We start from the raw sequence: 24144 nt of genomic DNA on the forward strand, positions 1-24144 counted from the left end.
GGGTGACAGAGTCACATAAATGGGAGTCCTGGAACTGGCCCTGCACTTCCCTCAGCCCCAGCCTGCTTCTCTGAACAGTGGAGTCCCAAGAAAAGTGGCTTCATTTTAGAAAAGGCCAGGCCTCTCATGCTGCTGACCCACTTTCTTCTAGGGTGATCTCCTCACTTCTTGATGTGCACTCACTTCAAAATCGACCTGGTAATATTCACAGCCAAGTCAATGTGACAGGCTCCCAAATGGAGGATGAAGGCCACCAGGTCCCGGCCTTGATAGAAAACCCAGAGCCCATGGAGGAAGAGGTTGGAGGTGAAGAGGTCTGGGGTGGGGAGTGTGAGCATGTGGGGATGGGATAAGGCTGGACATGAAGAGCAGATCTTCCAGAAACAGAGGCAGGTCAGACACAGAAGCAGAGCTGTCGTTGTCTGCATGTCTTCTGGGAACACTCCCAATGGGTGGGTTTGTGTGTGAAGCTCTGTGAAAGGCAGTGGGAAGTATTGTCCCTGGAAGGAAAAGGGATAGTTGGTGACCTTTACTCCTCTTGCAGCTACAGGGCCACCTCTGGTGCTTGTGGAGACTCCTGCTCAAGTTCCACCACCTCCACCACCTGAGAGAGAGCTGGAACCAGAAATACCTGCAATGGCACCTCCAGCCCAGAAGCTCCTGGTAGACCCTCTCCAGCAACACCCACTGAGCTCCTACCCCAGAGCTGCCCCTTCCCTCCCTTGTCATTTTTTCCTTCTTTTTATTTTATATGTTTATAATTTTGTTAAAACTATTTTCTTTTAAAATTGAATATTTCATTCATTTTTAAATGATCCAGTTTATTGGCATTAAGTACATTCAAAACTCTGCACTTATCATCATTATGTAGTTCCAGAACATTTTCCTGAATCTGGTACCCATAAAACTCCCTCTCCCCACTCCCCCTAGTCCCCAGCAACCCTTTATCATTCTAGCCCTGTGATAATCCTTGTCTGCATTTTTTCAAATCAGTGCAGTCTCATTGCTCTCTGGCTACATAATGTTGGAATGGACTGATGCAGTTTCCTTAGTAGGGTAAATGCCACATGGGTCTAACTTGATTATTTTTTATTTCTATTGTTTTAGTATGGGATGTTGAATCCAGGGGCACTTTACCACTGAGCTACATTCCTGGTCCTTTTTCTTTTGACTTTTGAGACAGGTTCTTGGTCAGTTGCTTAGGATCTCCCTGAGTTGCTAGGGCTGCCCTCAAACCTATGATCATCTTGATCAATACAGTATTATTTGGAAATAAAAAATCCTCTATATTCAATGACTGGAGAGTAGCTAAATCAGGTGTGTAACAGGTATACCAGGGAAGATCATACAACAGTGAAAAATAATAATATCCAGCCCCATATTATTGAGCAGGTAAATCTCAACCAAGTGCTAAACAAAAGAGTACCCAGAGAAATCATTTATGGTTATTTCAACAACAAGCCAATAAAGTAATAAAGCACTGGGAAACACATTCTCACCACAGTGAGAACAAGAGGACAAGAATGGACAATTCTCAGGCTGGTGACAACCTCTCAGCCTATGTGGAGAAGAAAGGCTAGAGAAAGCCCTGTGGAGGCTTCCAAGGTTCTCAGCCACATGGCTCTCTCAAATGGAGCTCTCGCTCACAGGTGCTCATTCTAGTTTCCTTTAAACTAACAGGCAGCAAGTGCGTTGGTTTTATGAAGGGAGAAAATCTGATTTCTGCGAGGTGAATATGTGTGGGTCTGGGTGGGTGTGTGTTGGTGGGAGGGGAACCCAGGGCCTTCTGCATACTAAACATATGCTCTGCACCTAAGCTACACCTCAGGCCTCTGATGTATGTTTTGAAATTTTTATCAAGTTTGTATCCTACATTACTTGTACAACAATTTCCTATATTGTCACCAACAGAGAGCTGCACATTATTTAACTAATTGAGCAGTTACCAATCTTTTGATAAATGATCAATAGCATTTTTTTTCAGTTTGTAAGCCAAAGTAAACATTTAACCCAAAGCACCAACTCATGTGAGACTTACGTGGCCACACCATAACCCCCTGGCCTTTTGTATGTGCCCAGTTAATAAATAATTCAATAGCATAACAGTGGTACCTTCCACATTAATAAGAGGTAAGGGCTCCACACCACAATAATGTCAGTTCTTCCTCCAGCATCACCCACTGACTGTGATTCAGGTCCTTGCTTTAGAAATCAGCACCAGTCAGAATAAAATACACCACAGTTTATTAAAAAGGACAACAAGGCCTTTAAGAAACTAATGTCTCATTATTAATAACTCCCAACACAAAGAGAAGGAAATTTCCTCACTCTTACAAAGGGTGACTAGGAAAACCTGTAGTTGGGCTAACAGGAACCCAGAAGTTGGAAAACTAAAAACTGTCCCTGAAGAGCAAGAACAACACAAGGATGCCACCGTCCCTCAACACTGTTCTGTGCTGGCCAGAGCAACCAGGCAAGGAGGAGGATGAGAGGAGGAATGCAGATCAGAAATGAAGTAAGCCTCTATTAGCAGATATGATCCTACAAACAGAAAATTACAAAAAATCCAAAACACTACCAAAGCTAGCACATGAAGGCAGCAAAGTTGCAGAAGACCTGATCAACACATAGAAATCAATGGTCTCTTCTATATACAAGCACTGAACAAATCTGAATGGAAATTAAGAAAGGATTCCTATTTGCACCAGACTTAAAAAGTAAAACACCTACAAGGCATCCCATGCAGGATCCTGGATCCCTTGGTGGGCTCTCAGAGGGAGATGATGATGGACTAGAGGGTGGCTGCATTCTCTGTCACTCTGTAGGAATATTGTTTCTCCCTGAGTGATTAGAGGACCCCCAACAGCTGCTCCTGTGCAGGACTCCCAGCCACTCGGCCATGCAGGACCTCCGGGCGCCCAAGCAGGATCACCGAAATCAGCACTCATGTAGGACACAGGCTGCCCACCTGTGCAGGAATCCCAGCTGCTGCTCCCACGCAGGATACCCTGCCACTTCCCATGTGTGGGAACTCCAGCTGCCAATCCCAAGTGGACCCCCATCTACCAACATGGGGCTCCCCTGGTCGCCTCCATCTTGGGACACTTCAACCACTGCCATAGTTCCCTACATGTGGTAGCCTGAATCTGGGTCTGGAGACAGCTGCAAGCCACAACACAACATGCCACAGAGCTGCATCTCTGAACACACCACCCATGCCACTACCCGGATTCACCCAGCCCAACACCCCATCACTGAAAGCAATCGCCTCCATCTTGGGACACTTTCATTGCCATCTTTAGTTGGCAAAATCCCCATCTTGGAACACTGGCTGGGGCTTAGAAACAATTTCAAGGGGGGCTGGGGATGTGGCTCAAACGGTAGCACACTCGCCTGGCATGCGTGCGGCCTGGGTTCGATCCTCAGCACCACATACAAAGATGTTGTGTCCGCCAAATACTAAAAAATAAATATTAAAAAATTCTCTCTCCCTCTCTCTTTAAAAAAAAAAAAGAAAGAAAGAATTTCAAGGTACTTTAGTCCCCAACTGCCCCACTCCCTGGCAGCTGCTAACCCAGCACAGTGCTTGCCAGTTCCAAGCGTGCAAAACCTGGTTCTGAACTGCTCAATACAAAACAGCTCTCCACAACAGGTGTGCAGCCCCAGAGCACATCCCACAAGATCTCCAGAGAGAAAGGTTCCCAGTTGGGAAGTAGAAAGGGAGGGGGTGAGAGATTAAATTAGAGACCAGGAATTGTGGGGTCTACACGTGATATTGGGAGATAAGACAAGGGGCTCACATCACATGAGTGGGCCCCCAAAGAGATCCTTGGGGGTGTAATCTCCCATCAGGGAGCAGCAAGTGCTCTACCCCACATGCAGGAGCTCTACCTGCAAGACCAACCCTCCCACCCTAATAACCTCCACCATCCTGAGAATGGAAATGCCAGCAAATAACAGACAATTCCACCTATCGGATGAGAAGGAAAGCAGAAAGACACTGATCTCCAACAAAAATAATTCATGTATCTTCAAGATTTTTTAATATTTTTTTTCTCTCTCTTCTCTCACACTCACATTCCCAAGATTTGTGAACCAAGTACTTTTCATGAATCAGGCTACTGAGGATTGGGATGTTGGAATAGTATATTACAGTTGTATTGTACATTCTTTTATCTCTTACTTTTAAAAAATATTTTTTAGTTGTCAATGGATCTTTTGTATATTTTTATGTGATGCTGAGGATCAAATCCAGGACCTTACACATGCCAGGCAAGTGCTCTATCACTGAGCCATGACTTCAACCCCCTTATCTCCTATTTTTACATTTTTCTTAATATTTCTGTTTGTTTTTGAACTTTATTGTCCTCCCACTTACTTGTCTCCCACAAAGTGTTTTCTCTCTTCTCCTGCTACTAACCAAGTTCTTTAGAATTCTCTTTCACACTTTCTAACATCTAATAACTCTATCTCCTCACCTCCTACCCCCTCAACACCTCATTCTACACCTCACCCCCAGTTCTTTGTCTACTATCAGAAATTGTAGACAGTTTTGCAAATCTACTGTTTATATTGTAGATAATAATTGAACTCACCATTTCTGTATATTGGGACAAAACTGTAAACATCTTAATAGCATCTATTTGGTTTACAGTTTTATATTGTTTGTATTGGGATTTGTTAACATTGTTCTTCCCCTCAAAGGAGAGGTTTTGGAACCCTGAAGGGACATTATAAGCCTATAGGGTAAAAATAATAATGCCTCAGATCAGCAGTGCTAAAAGGGAAGACACACAACAACATGAAACAACAAGGGAAGAAAGTGCTCCAAACAAACCAAGATACTACCTTATTAGAATCCATGGCCAGCATAACAGAAGAAATTACAGAGAAAGAGTTCAGGATGTCCATAATTAGAATCTTCTGTGAATATATAAGAGAGCAAATACAGGCAGCAAAATATCATTTCAGTAAAGAGATATATAAGCAAATACAGAAAGCAAAAGATTACTTCAATAGGGAGATAGAGTTCTGAAAAAAATGAAACAGAAATACTTGAAATGAAAGAAACAGTATCAACTGAAAACTCAATAGAAAGCATCACTTGATCTAATCTGTTGGATTAGATCACTGGGAAGACAGGACCTCAGACAATGAAGACAAAATATATAATCTTGAAAAGAATAGTGACCACACAGTGAAGATGGTAAGAAGCCATAAGCAGGACATTCAAGAATTATGGGATAACATAAAAAAGACCAAATTTAAGAATTATTGGGATAGAAGAAGGCATAGAGTGCCAAACCAAGTGAATGAACAATTTATTCAGTGAAATTATTTCAGAGGGCTGGGGTTGTGGCTCAGAGGTAGAGCATTCACCTAGTGCATCTGAGGTTCTGAGTTTGAACCTGAGCACCATATACGAAAAATAAAAATAAAGGTATAAAGATTATACAGAAAAATTCCAAACATGAAGAATGAATTAGAAAATCAAAAACAAGAAGCTTACAGAACACCAAAAGTACAAAATCACAACAGAGCTACACCAACCCATATTATAATGAAAATCCCTAGCATACAGAATAAGGAGAGAATTTTAAAATCCACAAGAGAAAGGAATCAGACTGTGTATAGGGGAAAAACCAGTTAGGATATCTTCAGATTGTTCAACCCAGACCCTGAAAGCTAAAAGATCCTGGAACAACATATACCAAGCTCTGAAAGAAAATGGATGCCAACTAAGAATCCAGCAAAGTTAAGCTTTAGATTTGATGATGAAGTGAAAACTTTTCATGATAAAAGAATTTACAACTAGAAAGCCTGCACTATAGAACATCCTTGGCAAAATATCTATGAGGAGGAAATGAAAAACAACAATGAAAATCAGTATTACACTAAAGGGAGAGCCAATCAAAGGAGAAACCAAGACAGGTTAAATACTAAAAATAAACAAAAATTACCAGGAAAACAAATCATGTCTCAATAATAACCCTGAATATCAATGGCCTAAACTCACCAATTAAAAGACATACACTGGCATATTGGATTAAAAAAAAATCCAACAATATTCTGCCTTCAAGGGACTCTCAGGAAAAGTCATCCACAGATTGAAAGTGAAAGGTTGAGAAAAAACTACTCGAATGGGCTTTGGAAAGAAGCAGTGGTTTCCATCCTTATATCAAATAAAGTAGACTTCAAGCCAAAGTTAATCAGAAGGGATAAAGATGAACATTACATACTGCTCAAGGGAACCATACATCAACAAGACATAACAATTATAAATATATATGCCCCAAACAATGGAGCATTTATGTTCATCAAATAAACTCTTCTCAAGTTCAAGAGTCAAATACACCACAACACAATAATTCTGGGTGACTTTAACACACCTCTTTCACCATGGGGTAGATCTTCCAAAAAAAAAAAAAAGCTAAACAAAGAAACTATAGAAGGCAATAATATAATCAATAACTTAGATTTAACTGACATATAGAATATTTCATCCATAAAGTGAATACACTTTCTTCTCAGCAGCACATGGATCCTTATCTAACATAGACCATATACTATGCCACAAAGGAACTCTTAGCAAATACAAAAAAGTAGAGCTACTACCCTGTGTTGTGAGCCATCCATGGCTGTGTGTGTGAGATATGCCCATTGGAGCTATATGAGGGGACAGGCCTGGCATTGCATGCTGACTGGGGTGTGTGATGCAAGTGTCCCTTTCCTTTTGCTCTGCCTACAATCTCACATAGCACCTGAGATGGGTGTGACTTGCCAGGATGTCAATCAATCTGCTGAACACAAGACATCACAAAGCAAGACTCCACCTTTGAAACATTATCCCCTTCCTTATTTGGTGAAGAACATTACATCAAATCTCCTTGGTGGGTCCCCCCTAAAAAATAAAGATATTCTGGGTGCATGAACTCTTTCCTAGCTGAAACTAAAGGTCACAGAGCAGTCCCACCCTCAACCTGAAAAACTCATGTCCAGGTGTTGTGTGATTTCTTCACTGTTTTCTTAGTTTAATGTTGCAGCCAGCTCTTTTGAACCCAGCTCAAATTGTCAGTGCAGGCAACTGGCGAGAACCCTGCAGTCTATCAGATCATAATGGAATGAAATTAGAAATCAATGATAAAATTAAAAATAGAAGCTACTCCAACACCTGGAGAATAAATAATTATGCTATAGAATGAAAAATGAGTTGCAAAAGATGTCAAAGAGGAGACTGAAAAATTCTTAGAGTTAAATGAGAACACTGATACAACATATCAAAATCTCTGGGACACTATAAAGGCAGTACTAAGAGGAAAGTTCACTGCATGGAATCCATTCCTTAAAAGCATAAAAGCCAACAAATAAATGACCTACCATTACATCTCAAAGCCCTAGAAAAAGAAGAACAAATCAACACCAAAATCAGAAGACAGGAAATAATTAAAATCAGAGCTGAAATCAATGTTGTTGAAACAAAAGAAACAATTGGGAAAAAATGGCAAAACAAAAAGTTGGTTCTTAGAAAAAATAAAATTGATAAATCCTTAGCCATGCTAACAAAAAGAAGGAGAGAGAAAACTCAAATTGCTACCATCCATGATGGAAAAAGAAATATCATAATGGACACTACAGAAATACAGAAGATAATTAGAAATTATTTTGAAAATTTTTACTCCAATAAAATAGAAAATATTGAAGGCATTGACAAATTTCTAGAGTTACATGATTTGCCCAAACTAAATCAGGATGATATATACAAGTTACACAGATCAATTTCAATCAATGAAATAGAAGATGACATCAGAAGCCTACCAAACAAGAAAAGCCCAGGACAAGATGGATGCACAGCTGAGTTCTACAGGACCTTCAAAGAAGAACTAATATCAATATTCCTCAAATTATTCCATGAAATAGAAAAAGAGGGAACACTTTCAAACTCATTCTATGGGGCTAATATCACCCTGATTCCAAAACCAAAGACACTACAAAGAAAGAAAACTTAAGACCAATATCTAATGAACATAGATGTAAAATTCTCAACACAAATCTGAAAAATTGAATAAAAAATACATTAAAAGATAGTGCGGCATAATTAAGTGCACCTTGCATACAGGGATGCAAGGTTGGTTCAACATATGGAAATCAATAAATGTAATTCATCACATTAATAGACTTAAAGAATCATATGATCATCTCAATAGATGCAGAAAAGGCATTCGACAAAATATAGCACTCCTTCATGTTCAAAACACTAGAAAAACTAGGGGTAATAGGAACATACCTCAACATTGTAAAAGCTATCTATGCTAAGCTTCAGGACAGCATCATTCTAAATGGAGAAAAATTGAAAGCATTCCCTCTAAAAACTGGAACAAAACAGGGATACCCTCTTTTACCACTTCTATTTAACATAGTTCTTGAAACACTGGCCAGAGCAAGTAGACAAAATAAATTAAAGGGATATAGATAGGAAAATAAGAACTCAAATTATCACTTCCACTGACTATATGATTTTATACTAGAAGATCCAAAATATTCCACCACAAATTTCTAGAACTAATAAATAAATTCAACAAAGTAGCCAGATACAAAACCATAAATCAAAGGCATTTCTGTACATCAGTGAGAAATTCTCTGAAAGAGAAACTAGAAAAACTATCCTACTTACAATAGCTTCAAAAAATAAATAAAATACATGGGAATCAACTTAATGAAAGACTTCTACAATGAAAACTACAGAATGCTAAAGAATGAAATTAAAGAAGACCTTAGAAGATGGAAAGATCTACTTTACTCTTGGATAGGCAGAATTAATACTGTCAAAATGACCATACTAGCAAAAGCACCATGTAGATTTAATGCAAATCCAATCAAAATCTCAATGCAATTCCTCATCGAAATAAAAAAAAAAGCAGTCATGCAATTCATCTGGAAAAAATAAGAGACTCAGAATAGCTACAGAAATCCTTAGAAAGAAGAGTGAAGCAGGTGGTATCACTATACCAGACCTTAAACTAAACTACAGAGCAAAAGTAACAAAAACAGCATGGTACTGGCACCAAAATAGACTGGTAGACCAATGGTACAGAATAGAGGACACAGAGATAAACCCATATAAATACAGTTTTCTCAGATTAGACAAAGGAGCAAAAAACATATATTGGAGAAAAGATAGCCTCTTCAACAAATGGTGCTAGGAAAACTGGAAATCAATATGCAACAGAATGAAAGTAAGCGTCAATCTCTCACCATGCACAAAACTCAACTCAAAGTGGATTAAGGACCTAGGAATTAAACCAGAAACCCTGAACCTAAGAGAAGAAAAAGGAGGCCCAAAACTTTATCATGTCAAATTAGTCCCTCACTGTCACGACCCCCTTGCCCGCAAGGAAGACGCGACTCAGGAATCTTCTTTCAGCAGTTTATTCAGGCCCTTGACATTCTTCTAATAATTCTTCTAATCCCTGGAATAATAATCGGATGCCCCTCCCAGCCTTAATAAAGCACCTCAAACCCCAATGCGAAGCTGCCACGTGGACCCTTCTCACAGGGTGCTAGAGAACGACACGCCAACTTTCTCTGATAAGGAGTTGACAATACGCCAACTCTCTCTGATATGGAGTTGTCCTTCACAGACCACAGCGGAGCCAGCGCCATCATGTAATGGCGACCACAGTCCACAGGAACGGCTCACCACACCTCACTTCCTTAATAAGACTCCTAAAGCACAAGAAATAGAATCAAGAATCAATAAGTGGGATGGATTCAAACTGAGAACTTCTTCTCAGCAAAAGAAACAACCAGTGAGGCGATAAGAGAGCCGACAGAATGGGAGCATATTTTTACCACACTCACATCAGATAGAGCAATAATCTCTAGAATATATAAAGAACTCAAAAATCTTAACACCAAAAAACAAAAAAACAAATAACCCATCAATAAATGGGCCACAGAACTGAACAGACACTTCTCAGAAGATGATATACAATCAATCAACAAATATATGAAAAAATGTTCAACATCTCTAGCAACTAGAGAAATGAAAATCAAAACTACTCTAAGATTTTATCTCACTCCAGTGAGAATGGTAGCTAATTAAAAATACAAACAACAATAAGTTTTGGGGAGGATGCTGGGGGGGAAAGTCACACTCTTACACTGCTGGTGGGACTGCAAATTGGTTTAGCCAATATGGAAAGCAGTATGGAGATTCCTTGGAAGACTGGGAATGGAACCACCATTTGACCTAGCTATCCCACTCCTCAGTTTATGCCCAAAGGACTTAAAAACAGCATACTATAGGGACACAGCCACCTCAATGTTTATAGTAGCACAATTCACAATAGTTAAACTGTGGAGCCAACTTAGATGCCCTTCAGTAGATGAATGTAAAAAGAAATTGTGGTGTATATATACACAATGGAATATTACTCAGTTTAAAAGAGAATAAAATCATGGCATTTTCAGGTAAATGGATGGAGTTGGAGAATATTGTGCTAAGCGAAGTAAGCCAATCCCAAAAAACAAAATGCCAATTTTTTTTATATGTGGATGCTTATTCATAATTGGGATGGGGGGCCATGGGAGGAATGGAGAAAATTTAGATAGGGCAAAGAGAAAGGAGGGGAAAGGAGGGGACATGAGGGTAAGAAAGATGGTGGAATGGGATGGACATCAATACCTTAGGTACATGTATGAAGACACAAATGGTGTGATTCTACTTTGTGTTCAACCAAAGATATGAAAAATTGTGCTATATATGTGTATTATGAATTGAAATGCATTCTGCTGTCATGTACATAACAAATTTAACCAAGCAGGTGAAAAACTTCTGGAAACTACAAAACATGACTGAAAGAAAATAAAGTTTTTTTCTAATACAAGTGTTGAGTTCTACATATTTCTTCCTAGGTAGACTTCAATGGCTTATCACAAATTTTGAAGTTCTCTTTTCATTTTCATTCAGTTCAGTAAGCCAGAGGTGTGTAATTTGTGCCAAAAACAAAGCTAACCAGCAGCTAGACCAGCATCAGGAGTCCAGGCCATTGGGACTTTACATTTTGAAGACAAGGTAGACTTCAAGAAAGTCAAACCAAGCAAGGGATCCTGATACTGGATGCACGGTGGAGCCATACCCACCCAAACAGAATTGGCCTGAGAAGTGACCAAAGATCTATTAAAAGAAATAATCCCCAAATATGGCCTGCTCCTGTCCTTTAAGTCAGACCATGGGCCCACCTTCATCAGGAAGTTACCCAGGGTGTCACCTAATATTGGATTCAAAGGGAAGCTACATGCTACCTACTGACCATAGGGTTCAGGGAAAGTTGAATGGATGAACCACACCATTGCTAAACTCTGTCAGGAAACAGGGATTTCATGTGTAGATCTCCTCCCTAAAGCTCTCCTACAGGCCCACTGTACACCTGGGAACACAAGGTATCCCTGTTTGAGATCCTTTTTGGGACACCCCACCTGCAATTAAAAAAAAAACTAAGAGTAGATCCTCATCAGATAGATGAGCTTAGCCTGTCCCAAAAGCTCCAGGCCTCAGGAAAGACTCTTCACCAGACATCTACAGATGTTCACAAGAGGAGTCCCCTATCACACAGACACTAGGTGCACCCACACCAGCCATAAACTCTGTATGGATTAAAATTGGAAGAAGGAGCTACTTCAACCTAACAGTGGGGACCCCATATTATCATATTAACCTCTCCCACTGCCATTAAAGTTGCAGGAATAGGCCCGTGGACACAATACTCTCCAGTTAAAGAGGCAGTTGATACTGATAAATCCACCACCTACATACACATCTGAGGCTAGTTTCTGTAATCAGTTATCCAGGGACACAGCAGATGACATCAAGCTAGTGGCCATACAAGACCAATTAGACTTCTCCTTCTCAATAGTCTTACAAAACTGAAGATGGCTAGATTTGATAACAGCTAGAAAGGGAGGACTTTGCCTCTTTTTAAATGAGGAATTCTGTTCTTATGTAAACCACTCAGGGATTGTCAGGGATGAGGTTCAACAGTTGAGAGCAATTGAGAGCAGGTGACAAAAAAAGAGACAGGAATTAGCCAACTCTTGGAGCTCGGGAGCAATATGGGAGCTGGGCAGGAAGCCCAGCTCCTACTGCTGGATGGACACCTCCCTGGGCTCCTCCTGACACTCCTGTTTGGTCCCTGTATTCTTAACATGCTGACCCACTTTATCTCCTCCCACTTAGAGGCCATGAAATTTGAAATGGGCCTCTAGAGTTACCAGCAGCTTAGCTTGGAGTATATAGACAGAGATGATACCCCTTAAAAGAGTTTAAAGTTCATCAGGTGGGGGGGAATGTGATTGGTGGCAAAACTAGGCCTGGTTATAAGAAAAACTAGTGTCTGGGGAAAGGTGAGTTCCCCTTCAATTTCTGTCAGTGCTTTCTCAGGAAACCTAATTAATGATAGGCCCCTACCTTTTGGGTTATAAATAACTAACTCTAGGAATCTCACTACTCCCCTTTGAAGCATAATATAGCTCCTTTTGAGGCTTTGCCCCAAGACAAGAGATCTGGCCTATGAGAATTTTCTCCCCTTATCACACTCTGCTTCCAAATATATCTTCCCACTAGAAACCCAGCACACGGCCTTCTCTCATATAGACTAGACCAGATAGCCTACAAATGTTGTGAGAAACTGGGGTTGGGGGCACAGAATTTGGAGTCTGATCTCCTCTGGGCCCATGGGTGTAAAAATAAAATTTGAGTTCTCCCACTCTCTGAGTGCCATTTGTAGCATTTGACTGAAATGATTCCTTCAGCATACACTGTCGGAGACCAGCTCCAACAGGGGGTCTCAGGAGACGAACGGATGGTGAGGAGTCGGTGAAAGAGGGGGTGGAGAAACAACACAGACACCAAAGTGAAGGTGTTGATCCCAATCTTTACTTGTGAAGTTGATCATATATACTTTTCATTTTGGCAGGCTTACAGTACTTTGTGGTTACAAAACAGGAATCATTATTCAAACAAAACAAAATATTACATAGCTACAATTAGAATAGAAGAATGTATCTTGGCTTATGCATAAGCAAGCATTTGTACTTTCAGTTCGCGTTTTGCTTTGAGCAGTTTCTGCTTAGTTAACTTTTAATAATAGTTACAAATGTCCCAAACTATTGGCCTATACCTTGACTATTCTTTCTTGACTTACTGACTGGAACCGGTGCCATGGTTACGGCAAGGGGTTGACTTGTTATTATTTTTAATCAAACAAAAGTAAGAGCACAAACCATTGTGCACAGGAACAAGAACAAGTTGCCCAGTACTAAGCACTAATCTATCTTCTTAACATTAATTTTTCTTCTCTAGATTTTAATTTAATTTCTCAAAAACTTCCTTGACAGGAATACAGGGAGTTTTTCTGTAGACATTAACAATTTACACTCCACAGCTGAATCATTGCATTTAGAGCAAACAGATCTATGCTTTAGAAGTAGTTACATTAATTGGGAAAGTCATGATTTTTCCTTTATACTTAATGGTCATATGAGAAATCCAAACCATACTTATTAAAGGAATACAAAAACAAATCAGCCCATTCCCAGAAACATACTGCGCTCCTCCAGAGGATGGACGCCTTGCTCCATCCACCTCAGTAGGGCCTTGCCATTGCCTGAGTCAGGGGAGGGGCGCAGCAATACACAGAACAGATACCATCATGAGTACCCCTGCACACCTTCCTCCTGAGTTTGGAGGAATTAGAACCTGAGGTAGGAGCAGCTAGTTGGAGATGGTGAGTTTGATGTCCTATCATGGTCATCGCAGGACAGGGTTGGAGGTGGGAAATGGGAATTTCTAGGCTTTATCCTGGGTCCTTGGTGTCATATACTGTCATCCCAGGGTAGAAATATCAGACACAGGGTCTGTATGATTATTGGGAAACTGAAGGTCACAAGGGCAGAAACAATCTGAAAAACAGTCCAAGCAGGGCCTGGTTCTCACTGCTAGCTGCCACACATGCTGTCTACAGGGTCTCATCAAGGAGAGGTGGAGCAGGAACATCATCACCAAATTGTTGGAGGAAGAGGCGGGGCTGGGAACCCCTGAGAAGGAGCTGGGCCACACTGTGGGTATGGGAGCAGAGGGTACTCCATAGTCAGGGCCTAAAAAAGAACACAGGGTACTCAGAGCCGAGACTCCACCCTGACCACCTTCCTCTTAGGGCCGGGAGATGGGATGGACATAGTCTAACACCACAAGGAACCTGAGCACCAAGTCCTTGCCCATCATCATCCTCTCTGCCAGCCTTAGCTTTAGCCTGATGCAAGGTCACTATCCCCAAATGATTGACAATATCAGAACAGCAACACTAACACTATTTTACTTCCATTTTTTGTTGATTTTGCATTCTGCCATCCAACTGACTATAACTCCTAGACCCAGGTGTCCTGTTGGCAGTAGCCCAACTGTCCTTCCACATACTCTCCAAGTCTTACACATCATCTGGATTAGTTGGGCTCGGCTCAGCCAGAATATCAGGGGACTCTTAACACTTGGTTCCTTTCTTTGCCACTTGGTTTATTTCTTTCACTTACTGTCTCAAGGATCACAGCCCAGACTCTGAGATCAGGAGCTGTGGCCCCATGGGCTTCAACAATTCCTTGTGGAGCCAGTTCCCATAGCCATTCACAATTCCAAAGCTGTGGGACCAGGACCTCATCCTCTCCTGGAGCCATTTCAATGGTGCCACAGAAAATGTTGTCCTGGGTGTCCTCACCTCAGGACCCTTCTGTCTTTGATAAGCCTGTTTCCTCATAGAAGGTGATGCTCTCTTGGGACTGGTGATATAATGCTCCTAATGCAGGAACTTCTTATCAGCTAACAAACAAAATGACCTGAACCTGCTAAAGTTTCTAACTATTCCTTCAGCAATGCCACTTTGAACTCTGCCAGCCATTATATTGGGGCTCTCCTGTTCCCCTCAGAAACAAGCTGCTATGGGCTTTGCATTTTGCACTGAACACCAGCCTCAGACATGCCTGGAGGCTCACAGTTTGGCCACTGACTCTGTGTCTCCTCAATATCCCACCCCAGAAGGGAGAGGTGGCTGCAGAGGTGGATGAAATCAGCATGGTGTGTGTGTTCCAGGCAAACTCCCTGGGGAGCCTGGTGGAGACCCTGGAGCCAGCCTTCTTAGATGACTACCCCTCTTCCATGTCCACCATCTCAAGTTCCTCCACCCAACAGAAGCTGAACCTAATATTGGGAAGGTAAACCCTGCCCAGGGTGACAGGGTCACATAAACAGGAGTCCCAGAACTGGCCCTACACCTCTCTCAGCCTCAGCCTGCTCCTCTGAACAGTGGGGTGCCAAGAAAACTGACCTCATGTTAGAAAGGCCAGGCCTCTCATGCTGCTTCCCGCCTTCCTTCTATGATGGTCTCCTCACCCCTTAATTTACACTTGCTTTACTATCCATCTAATAATACTTAGAATCAGGTCACTGTGTCAGGCCACCACATGGTGCATCAAGCCTGCATGGTTCTGGCCTTGTCCAAGAATCCTGAGCTGAAGGATAATGAAGCTGAACTTGAGGATACTGGGGTGCTCAGTGTGAGCAGGAGGGGGTTAAACAGACTGGACATGCAGAGCAGATCTTCCAGAAACAGGGGTGGGGCAGGAGCAATGAGAAGCAGAGCTGGCATTGTCTGCATGCATTCTGGGGACACTTCCAAGTGTGGGTTTGTGTGTGGAGCTTTCTGAAAGGCCATATAAAGTATTTTGTCTCTGGAAGGAACAGGGATAGTTGGTGACCTTTATTCCTCTTGCAGCTTCAGGGCCACCTTTGATACTTGTTTCACTACCTCCACCACCTGAGAGAGAGTTGGAGCCAGAAATACCTGAAGTGGCAGATCCAGGCCAGCAGGTCCTGGTGACCCCTCAGCTAGCAGCACCCACTGAGTGCCCCCTTATACCTGTTCACACCCAAGAGATGCACGTATCCTTCCCTGCCATTTTTCCTTATTTTTCTTTCATGTATTTATATTTTCAGTAAAACTACTTTCTTTTAAAATCGAAGATTTTATTCATTTTTGAAAGATTCAGTTTATTGGCATGAAGTACATTCTCAGAACTCTGAGAATTTTCCTGAATCAGGTTCCATAACCACTCCCTCTCCCCATCCCACTAGTCTCCAGCACCTCCTCATCATTCATCATTTTAGCCCTGTGTCTGTATTTTTCAAATCAGTGCAGTACAATTTCTCTTTGGCCACACAATGCCAGAGGGACTGATTAAGTTTCCCTTAGAAAGGTAAATGCCATACAGGTCTAAGTTTATTATTGTTTTCTTTTTAAATTTTTTTAAGTAATGGAGTCCAACCCAGGGGCAATTTAGCACTGAGCTATATCCCTGGTCCTTTTTCTTTTTTAGTTTTGAGACAAGGTTTTGCTCATTTGCTGAGGATTTATTTGAGTTTGGGGGGCTTCTCTCAAACTTACTGTGAGATCAGGCCATGGGAGGTAACCAAAGGAGGCAGATTTAAAAAGGCCTCCGAACAGGCTTTATTTGAGATGTCACTCTAGAGTGGAACTCAATCAGACCGACAGAGTGGACAGAAGAAGGGTCTGAGGACAAACCACATGGGAGCTTGACTGGACTGGAATTTTATGAAGCTTGAAGCAGGAAGGGAAGGGCTTGGGACAGGAAAAAGTATTTTTAGAGTCCCTTGTCCTGCTAGAGTTGGTGGGGGAACTGGCTGAAATCCAAGATTGGCCAGAAGACCCTGCTGATTGACAGGCGTTTCCGTGGGTGCCTGATTGAGGTTTCTTTCCTGTGCTCAGGCTGCTTGGTGCTTTGTTCCTAAGTCAATGCCACTGACCTGACACAATCATCTTGCTCAAAGTAGTATTATTTGGAAATAGACAAAAAAAAAAAAAAAAAGCTAACCTTGGAGAACAGATCAATCAAGCTATTCTTCATCCAAAAATGAAAAAACAATAATTTCCTGTATCCTCCATCCCATGCGGGCTACAGAACCAGGGTCACTCGGGTGAATTGGGGCTGGCACGAACAGACACAGAAAATACATTTTTCTTAGGGCATTTCAGGATGGCTTCTCGGCCTCTAGCTGTAAACTCCCACAAGGTGGGCAAGCACGGGAGGCAGGGGAGAGCCTGTTATCTCATTTGGGGTCTAATTTACATATCCTCATCAACTAATAACGTTGCAACTCTTTCAGGTTCTTATTGACTTTATGAATACCCTTCTTTAACCCAAGGAACTCTTGGCTTTTTGTTCATTTGTAGGATACTTCATTTTCAATGCAAGGTATTTTTAAGATATTTGTATTACATTAAAAAAATTACAGCAAGGCCCAGGCCCTCCCTGGCTATCAGGGTCCCTTGAAAACAAGGCATTAGGGTGGCAGCAGGCAGTCTGTGATGCCCTCTGCTTCTGCCCTCTGGGTGCTGCCCCCTCTGCCCTGGTAGGGTGCCTAGATGCCAAGCTCTGCTCTCCCTGCCTAAATAAACAGAGAAGCAGGACTGGATGACTACAGGAAAGGGTATCAGAACAGTGGGAATCAGGAAATTTGAACAGGAAGCCTTCGCATGTGTTGCTTACTGTAGTCGGCTTGCATTGGTGACAAAATTGAAAAAGTGTGATATGTTTGGTGCTTTGGAAAGTGGAAGCTGCCAGTGAACTCTGTTCTATTCTCTCAGGAGAAGTAAGTAGAGTTAATGAAGGACTCTTCAACAATCTTATCATGAAGATGATTGGCTGACCAAGGGGACACAAAGTGACCCTTCAGAGGTTGATGAGTTAGTGAGTGAAACATGTGAGAAATGAGTACGATCTGTTGAGTGGAAGTGGCACCCCTAAATACACTAGTGTGAAATAACATTCAAGACAACCAGAAGAAAGCCCATGGAGCCATCTGCCCACTTCAAAGGGTCCTCCTAAGGCCCCTCAGTAGAGAACAGTACATAGGTGGACACTGATACAGATGGACATTGAACTAGATTGGAAGAATTTTCCAACTGGAAGAAATATTTTTCTCAGAAAACACTTTCCTACAATGTATATAACTTGATTTTTTAGATGTGTACATTAACAATAAACCACTGTGTGTGCTTAATTTTGTGAGTTAAAAAAAGATATTTGTATTACAAATAGAATCTCCCCACACAGCTTGCACTTTTTGTTTTTGTTTTGTGCCAGGGATTGAACTCAGGGGTACTCAACCAATGAGCCACATCCCCAGTCCTATTTTGTATTTTATTTAGAGACAGGGTCTCACTGAGTTGCTTAGTGCCTCATTTTTGCGGAAGCTGGCTTTCAAATCTTGCATATTACTCTCTAAGTGATGTACTTTGATGAACAGAAGTTCTTTATTTTGACCAAGAGTAATTTTTTGTTTTTTTAAAAATTGTGATTTTTTTATGCCCAGTTTGAGAACTCTTTCCCTAATTTAAGGTCATAAAATATTTTTCTACATTTTCTTTCATATATCTATAGTTTCACTTTTCATTTTTATGTCTATGATCCACCTAAAAAAATTATGTAGCAAGGGGAGTGGAAAACCAGTTGACAATTATATAATTATATATAAAATTTTTTCAACATCATTTTCATTGAAAAAACATCTTCCCCTCTTTACTTGAGATGTAGTGGAACATGTATGATAAATCATCATATATGTGAAAGACCTCTACACTACCCTGTCCTAGTGAAATGTTAGTTTATTATAGTTTATTATTGTACTGATACCAAAAGTTGTTAATGAAAACTGGTAGTACATGTTTTCTATTTTTTTCCTCTTGTTCAAAATCATAACTGCTATTCTAGGTCATTGGCATTTTCATAATCAATTTATGAATAATTTTATTTCACACCAAAAAGCTGGGATTTTTGATTAGTATTACCTAAAATACATACATTAATTTTGGAAGAACAGATGTAGTAACAATATTGACACTTTCAATTTATGGTCATGCTTAAGTTGATTTATTGTAGATATTTTAATATCACTAATTTTTGTTTTGGCTATGAAGAAGTCTTGCATTTTCTTTTCAATTTCAGAAGTTTTGCTATATTTTCAGTTGTGGTACTGTTAGGATAGCAATTATTGATATTTTTGATATTTTAAATGCTATTTTTAAAATTTCATTTTCTGATTGTTGCTACAGTATATATAACTAATATATTTTGTATGTATATGTATATATGTACATGTTTTTTTAAAGCCAGTCTTATAACCAGTTAACTTGCTAAATTCACTTCTTTTTTTTTTAAAGGTCAAAGCCTAAATCAAAGAGAATTTATTTATTTATTTATTTATTTTTCTTGTCTTTTAGCTTTTATTTTTTTTATTTTTTATTGTTGGTTGTTCAAAACATTACATATTTCTTGATATATCATATTTCACATTTTGATTCAAGTCGGTTATGAACTCCCATTTTACCCCGTATACAGATTGCAGAATCACATCAGTTACACTTCCATTGATTTACATATTGATATACTCATGTCTGTTGTATTCTGCTGCCTTTCCTATCCTCTACTATCCCCCCTCCCCTCCCCTCCCCTCCCCTCCCCTCCCCTCTTCTCTCTCTACCCCCTCTACTATAATTCATTTCTCCCCATTGTATTATTTTTCCCTTTCCCCTCACTTCCTCTTGTATGTAATTTTGTATAACCCTGAGGGTCTCCTTCCATTTCCATGCAATTTCCCTTCTCTCTCCCTTTCCCTCCCACCTCTCCTCCTTGTTTAATGTTGGTCTTCTTCTCATGCTCTTCTTCCCTAGTCTGTTCTTAGTTACGCTCCTTATATCAAAGAAGACATTTGGCATTTGTTTTTTAGGGCTTGGCTAGCTTCACTTAGCATAATCTGCTCTAATGCCATCCATTTCCCTCCAAATTCTATGATTTTGTCATTTTTTAATGCAGAGTAATACTCCATTGTGTATAAATGCCACATTTTTTTATCCATTCGTCTATTGAAGGGCATCTAGGTTGGTTCCACAGTCTTGCTATTGTGAATTGTGCTGCTATGAACATCGATGTAGCAGTGTCCCTGTAGCATGCTCTTTTTAGGTCTTTAGGGAATAGACCGAGAAGGGGGATAGCTGGGTCAAATGGTGGTTCCATTCCCAGCTTTCCAAGAAATCTCCATACTGCTTTCCAAATTGGCTGCACCAATTTGCAGTCCCACCAACAATGTACAAGTGTACCCTTTTCCCCACATCCTCGCCAGCACTTATTGTTGTTTGACTTCCTAATGGCTGCCAATCTTACTGGAGTGAGATGGTATCTTAGGGTGGTTTTGATTTGCATTTCTCTGACTGCTAGAGATGGTGAGCATTTTTTCATGTACTTGTTGATTGATTGTATGTCCTCCTCTGAGAAGTGCCTGTTCAAGTCCTTGGCCCATTTCTTGATTGGATTATTTGTTATCTTATTGTCTAATTTTCTGAGTTCTTTATATACTCTGGATATTAGGGCTCTATCTGAAGTGTGAGGAGTAAAGATTTGTTCCCATGATGTAGGCTCCCTATTTACCTCTCTTATTGTTTCTTTTGCTGAGAGAAAACTTTTTAGTTTGAGTAAGTCCCATTTGTTGATTCTAGATGTTAACTCTTGTGCTATGGGTGTCCTATTGAGGAATTTGGAGCCTGACCCCACAGCATGTAGGTCGTAGCCAACTTTCTCTTCTATCAGATGCCGTGTCTCTGATTTGATATCAAGCTCCTTGATCCATTTTGAGTAACTTTTGTGCATGGCGAGAGAAAGGGATTCAGTTTCATTTTGTTGCATATGGATTTCCAGTTTTCCCAGCACCATTTGTTGAAGATGCTATCCTTCCTCCATTGCATGTTTTTAGCCCCTTTATCAAATATAAGAAAGTTGTAGTTTTGTGGATTGGTTTCTGTGTCCTCTATTCTGTACCATTGGTCCCCCCGCCTGTTTTGGTACCAGTACCATGCTGTTTTTGTTACTATTGCTCTGTAGTATAGTTTGAAGTCTGGTATCGCTATCCCACCTGATTCACACTTCCTGCTTAGTATTGTTTTTGCTATTCTGGGTCTTTTATTCTTCCATATGAATTTCATGATTGCTTTCTCTATTTCTACAAGAAATGCCGTTGGGATTTTGATTGGCATTGCATTAAACCTATAGAGAACTTTTGGTAATATCGCCATTTTGACGATGTTAGTTCTGCCTATCCATGAGCAGGGTATATTTTTCCATCTTCTACGGTCTTCTTCAATTTCTCTCTTTAGGGTTCTGTAATTTTCATTATATAAATCTTTCACCTCTTTTGTTAGGTTGATTCCCAAGTATTTTATTTTTGGGGGGGATATTGTGAATGGAGTAGTTGTCCTCATTTCTGTTTCAGAGGATTTGTCGCTGATATACAGGAATGCCTTTGATTTATGCGTGTTGATCTTATATCCTGCCACTTTGCTGAATTCATTTATTAGCTCTAATAGCTTCTTTGTAGACCCTTTTGGGTCTGCTAGGTATAGAATCATATCATCTGCAAATAGTGAAAATTTAAGTTCTTCTTTTGCTATTTTTATGCCTTTAATTTCTTTCGTCTGTCTAATTGCTCTGGCCAGTGTTTCAAGGACTATGTTGAACAGAAGTGGTGAGAGAGGGCATCCCTGTCTTGTACCAGATCTTAGAGGGAATGCCTTCAATTTTTCTCCATTCAGAATGATGCTGGCCTGTGGCTTATCATAGATTGCTTTTACAATGTTGAGGTATGTTCCAGTTATCCCTAGTTTTTCGAGAGTTTTGAAAATAAAGGGATGCTGTACTTTGTCGAATGCTTTTTCTGCATCTATTGAGATGATCATATGGTTCTTATTTTTAAGTCTATTGATGTGGTGAATAACATTTATTGATTTCCGTATATTGAACCAGCCTTGCATCCCAGGGATGAATCCTACTTGATCAGGGTGTATAATTTTTTTGATATGTATTTGAATCCGATTCGCCAGAATTTTATTGAGGATTTTTGCGTCAAGGTTCATTAGAGATATTGGTCTGTAGTTTTCTTTCTTTGAAGTGTCTTTGTCTGGTTTTGGAATCAGGGTGATGTTGGCCTCGTAGAATGAATTTGGAAGTTCTCCCTCTTTTTCTATTTCCTGAAATAGCTTGAAAAGTATTGGTGTTAGTTCCTCTTTAAAGGTTTTGTAAAACTCTGCTGTATACCCATCCGGTCCTGGGCTTTTCTTAGTTGGTAATCTTTTGATGGTTTCTTCTATTTCCTCAATTGATATTGGTCTATTTAGGTTGTCTATATCCTCCTGACTCAATCTGTGCAGATCATAAGACTTAAGGAATTTATCTATGCCTTCACTATCTTCTATTTTATTGGAGTATAAGGATTCAAAATAATTTCTGATTATCTTCTGTATTTCTGAAGTGTCTGTTGTGATATTGCCGTTTTCATCCCGTATGTTAGTAATTTGAGTTCTCTATCTTCTTCTCTTCACTAGCATGGCTAAGGGTCTGTCAATTTTATTTATTTTTCAAAGAACCAACTTTTAGTTTTGTCAATTTTTTCAATTGTTTCTTTTGTTTCAATTTCATTAATTTCAGCTCTGATTTTAATTATTTCTTGCCTTCTACTTCTTTTGCTGTTGTTTTGCTCTTCTTTTTCTAGGATTTTGAGATGAAGTATGAGATCATTTATTTGTTGGTTTTTTTCTTTTTTTGAGGAATGAACTCCAAGCAATGAATTTTCCTCTTAGAACTGCTTTCAATGTGTCCCATAGATTCCGATATGTTGTGTCTGTGTTTTCATTTAACTCTAAGAATTTTTTAATTTCCTCCTTGATGTCTTCTAAAACCCATTGATCATTCAGTAACCTATTGTTCATTCTCCAAGTGATGCATGATTTTTCCTTCCTTCTTTTATCGTTGATTTTCAGTTTCATTCCATTATAATCCGATAAGATGCATGGTATTATCTCTGCTCCTTTATATTGTCTAAGAGTTGCCCTGTGACATAATATATGGTCTATTTTTGAGAAGGTTCCATGTGCTGCTGAGATGTTGGGTGGTATAGTCTATATATGTCAATTAAGTCTAGGTTGTTAATTGTGTTATTGAGTTCTATAGTTTCCTTATTTAACTTTTGTTTGGAAGATCTGTCCAGTGGTGAGAGAGGTGTGTTGATGTCTCCCATGATTATTGTATGGTGGTCTTGAACTTGAGAAGAGTTTGCTTGATGAACACAGCTGCACCATTAGTTGAGGCATATATATTTATGATTGTTATGTCTTGTTGGTGTATGGTTCCCTTGAGCAGTATGAAGTGTCCTTCTTTATCCCTTTTGATTAACTTTGGCTTGAAATCTATTTTATTTGATATGAGTATGGACACTCCTGCTTGTTTCTGCAGTCCATGTGAGTGGTATGATTTTTTCCAACCTTTCACCTTCAGTCTATGAATATCTTTTCCTATCAGATGCGTCTCCTGTAGGCAGCATATTGTTGGATCTTGTTTTGTGTTCCATTCTACTAGCCTGTGTCTCTTAATTGGTGAGTTTAAGCCATTAACATTTAGGGTTATTATTGAGATATGGTTTGTTCTTCTAGCCATATTTGTTTATTGATGGTTTTCAATGTTATTTTCCATTTCCTCTTCCTGTAATGTTTTGCCAAGGATTTTTTGAAGAGATGGTTTTCTAGCTGCGAATTCTTTTAACTTTTGTTTATTGTGGAAGGTTTTAATTTCATCTTCTATCCCGAAGCTTAATTTCGCCGGATACACGATTCTTGGTTGGAACCCATTTTCTTTCAGTGTTTGAAATATGTTATTCCAGGATCTTCTAGCTTTCAGAGTCTGTGTTGAGAGATCAGCTGTTATCCTGATTGGTTTGCCCCTAAATGTAATCTGCTTTCTTTCTCTTGCAGCTTTTAAAATTCTCTCCTTATTCTGTATGTTGGACATCTTCATTATAATGTGTCTAGGTGTGGATCTCTTATGATTTTGCACATTCGGCGTCCTGTAGGCTTCTAGGATTTGGGATTCTGTCTCATTCTTCAAGTCTGGGAAGTTTTCTCGTATTATTTCACTGAATAGACGGTTCATTCCTTTGGTATGGAGCTCTGTGCCTTCCTGTATCCCAATGAATCTTAA

At 40.0% G+C, this 24144-nt stretch overlaps 1 protein-coding gene and 1 long non-coding RNA gene across 21 annotated transcripts in view; one reads left to right on the forward strand and one right to left on the reverse strand.

The window, feature by feature from the left end:
* The window catches only part of Znf624 (zinc finger protein 624), a 42344-nt gene extending 41050 nt beyond the window's left edge, over positions 1-1294 (forward strand). For 2 of the 3 annotated variants that reach the window (XR_005726530.2, XR_013436344.1), the window contains 2 exons: positions 152-306; positions 545-1294. The gene's annotated coding sequence lies outside the window, so the exon portion shown is untranslated. The remainder of the gene's footprint in view (positions 1-151; positions 307-544) is intronic. The other variant, XR_013436343.1, reaches the window with a different exon arrangement.
* Positions 1295-12807: 11513 nt separating this feature from the next.
* LOC144376180 (uncharacterized) overlaps positions 12808-24144 on the reverse strand; it is a 145479-nt gene continuing 134142 nt past the window's right edge. For 3 of the 18 annotated variants that reach the window (XR_013436356.1, XR_013436354.1, XR_013436357.1), the window contains exon 15: positions 12814-14154. This is a non-coding gene — a long non-coding RNA (uncharacterized LOC144376180). Of the gene's footprint in view, positions 14155-24144 lie in introns of all 18 variants that reach the window. The other 15 variants (XR_013436358.1, XR_013436350.1, XR_013436351.1 and 12 more) reach the window with 8 other exon arrangements.

This window comes from Ictidomys tridecemlineatus, chromosome 3 (assembly GCF_052094955.1).
Source record: "Ictidomys tridecemlineatus isolate mIctTri1 chromosome 3, mIctTri1.hap1, whole genome shotgun sequence".
Classification (NCBI taxonomy): domain Eukaryota; kingdom Metazoa; phylum Chordata; class Mammalia; order Rodentia; family Sciuridae; genus Ictidomys; species Ictidomys tridecemlineatus.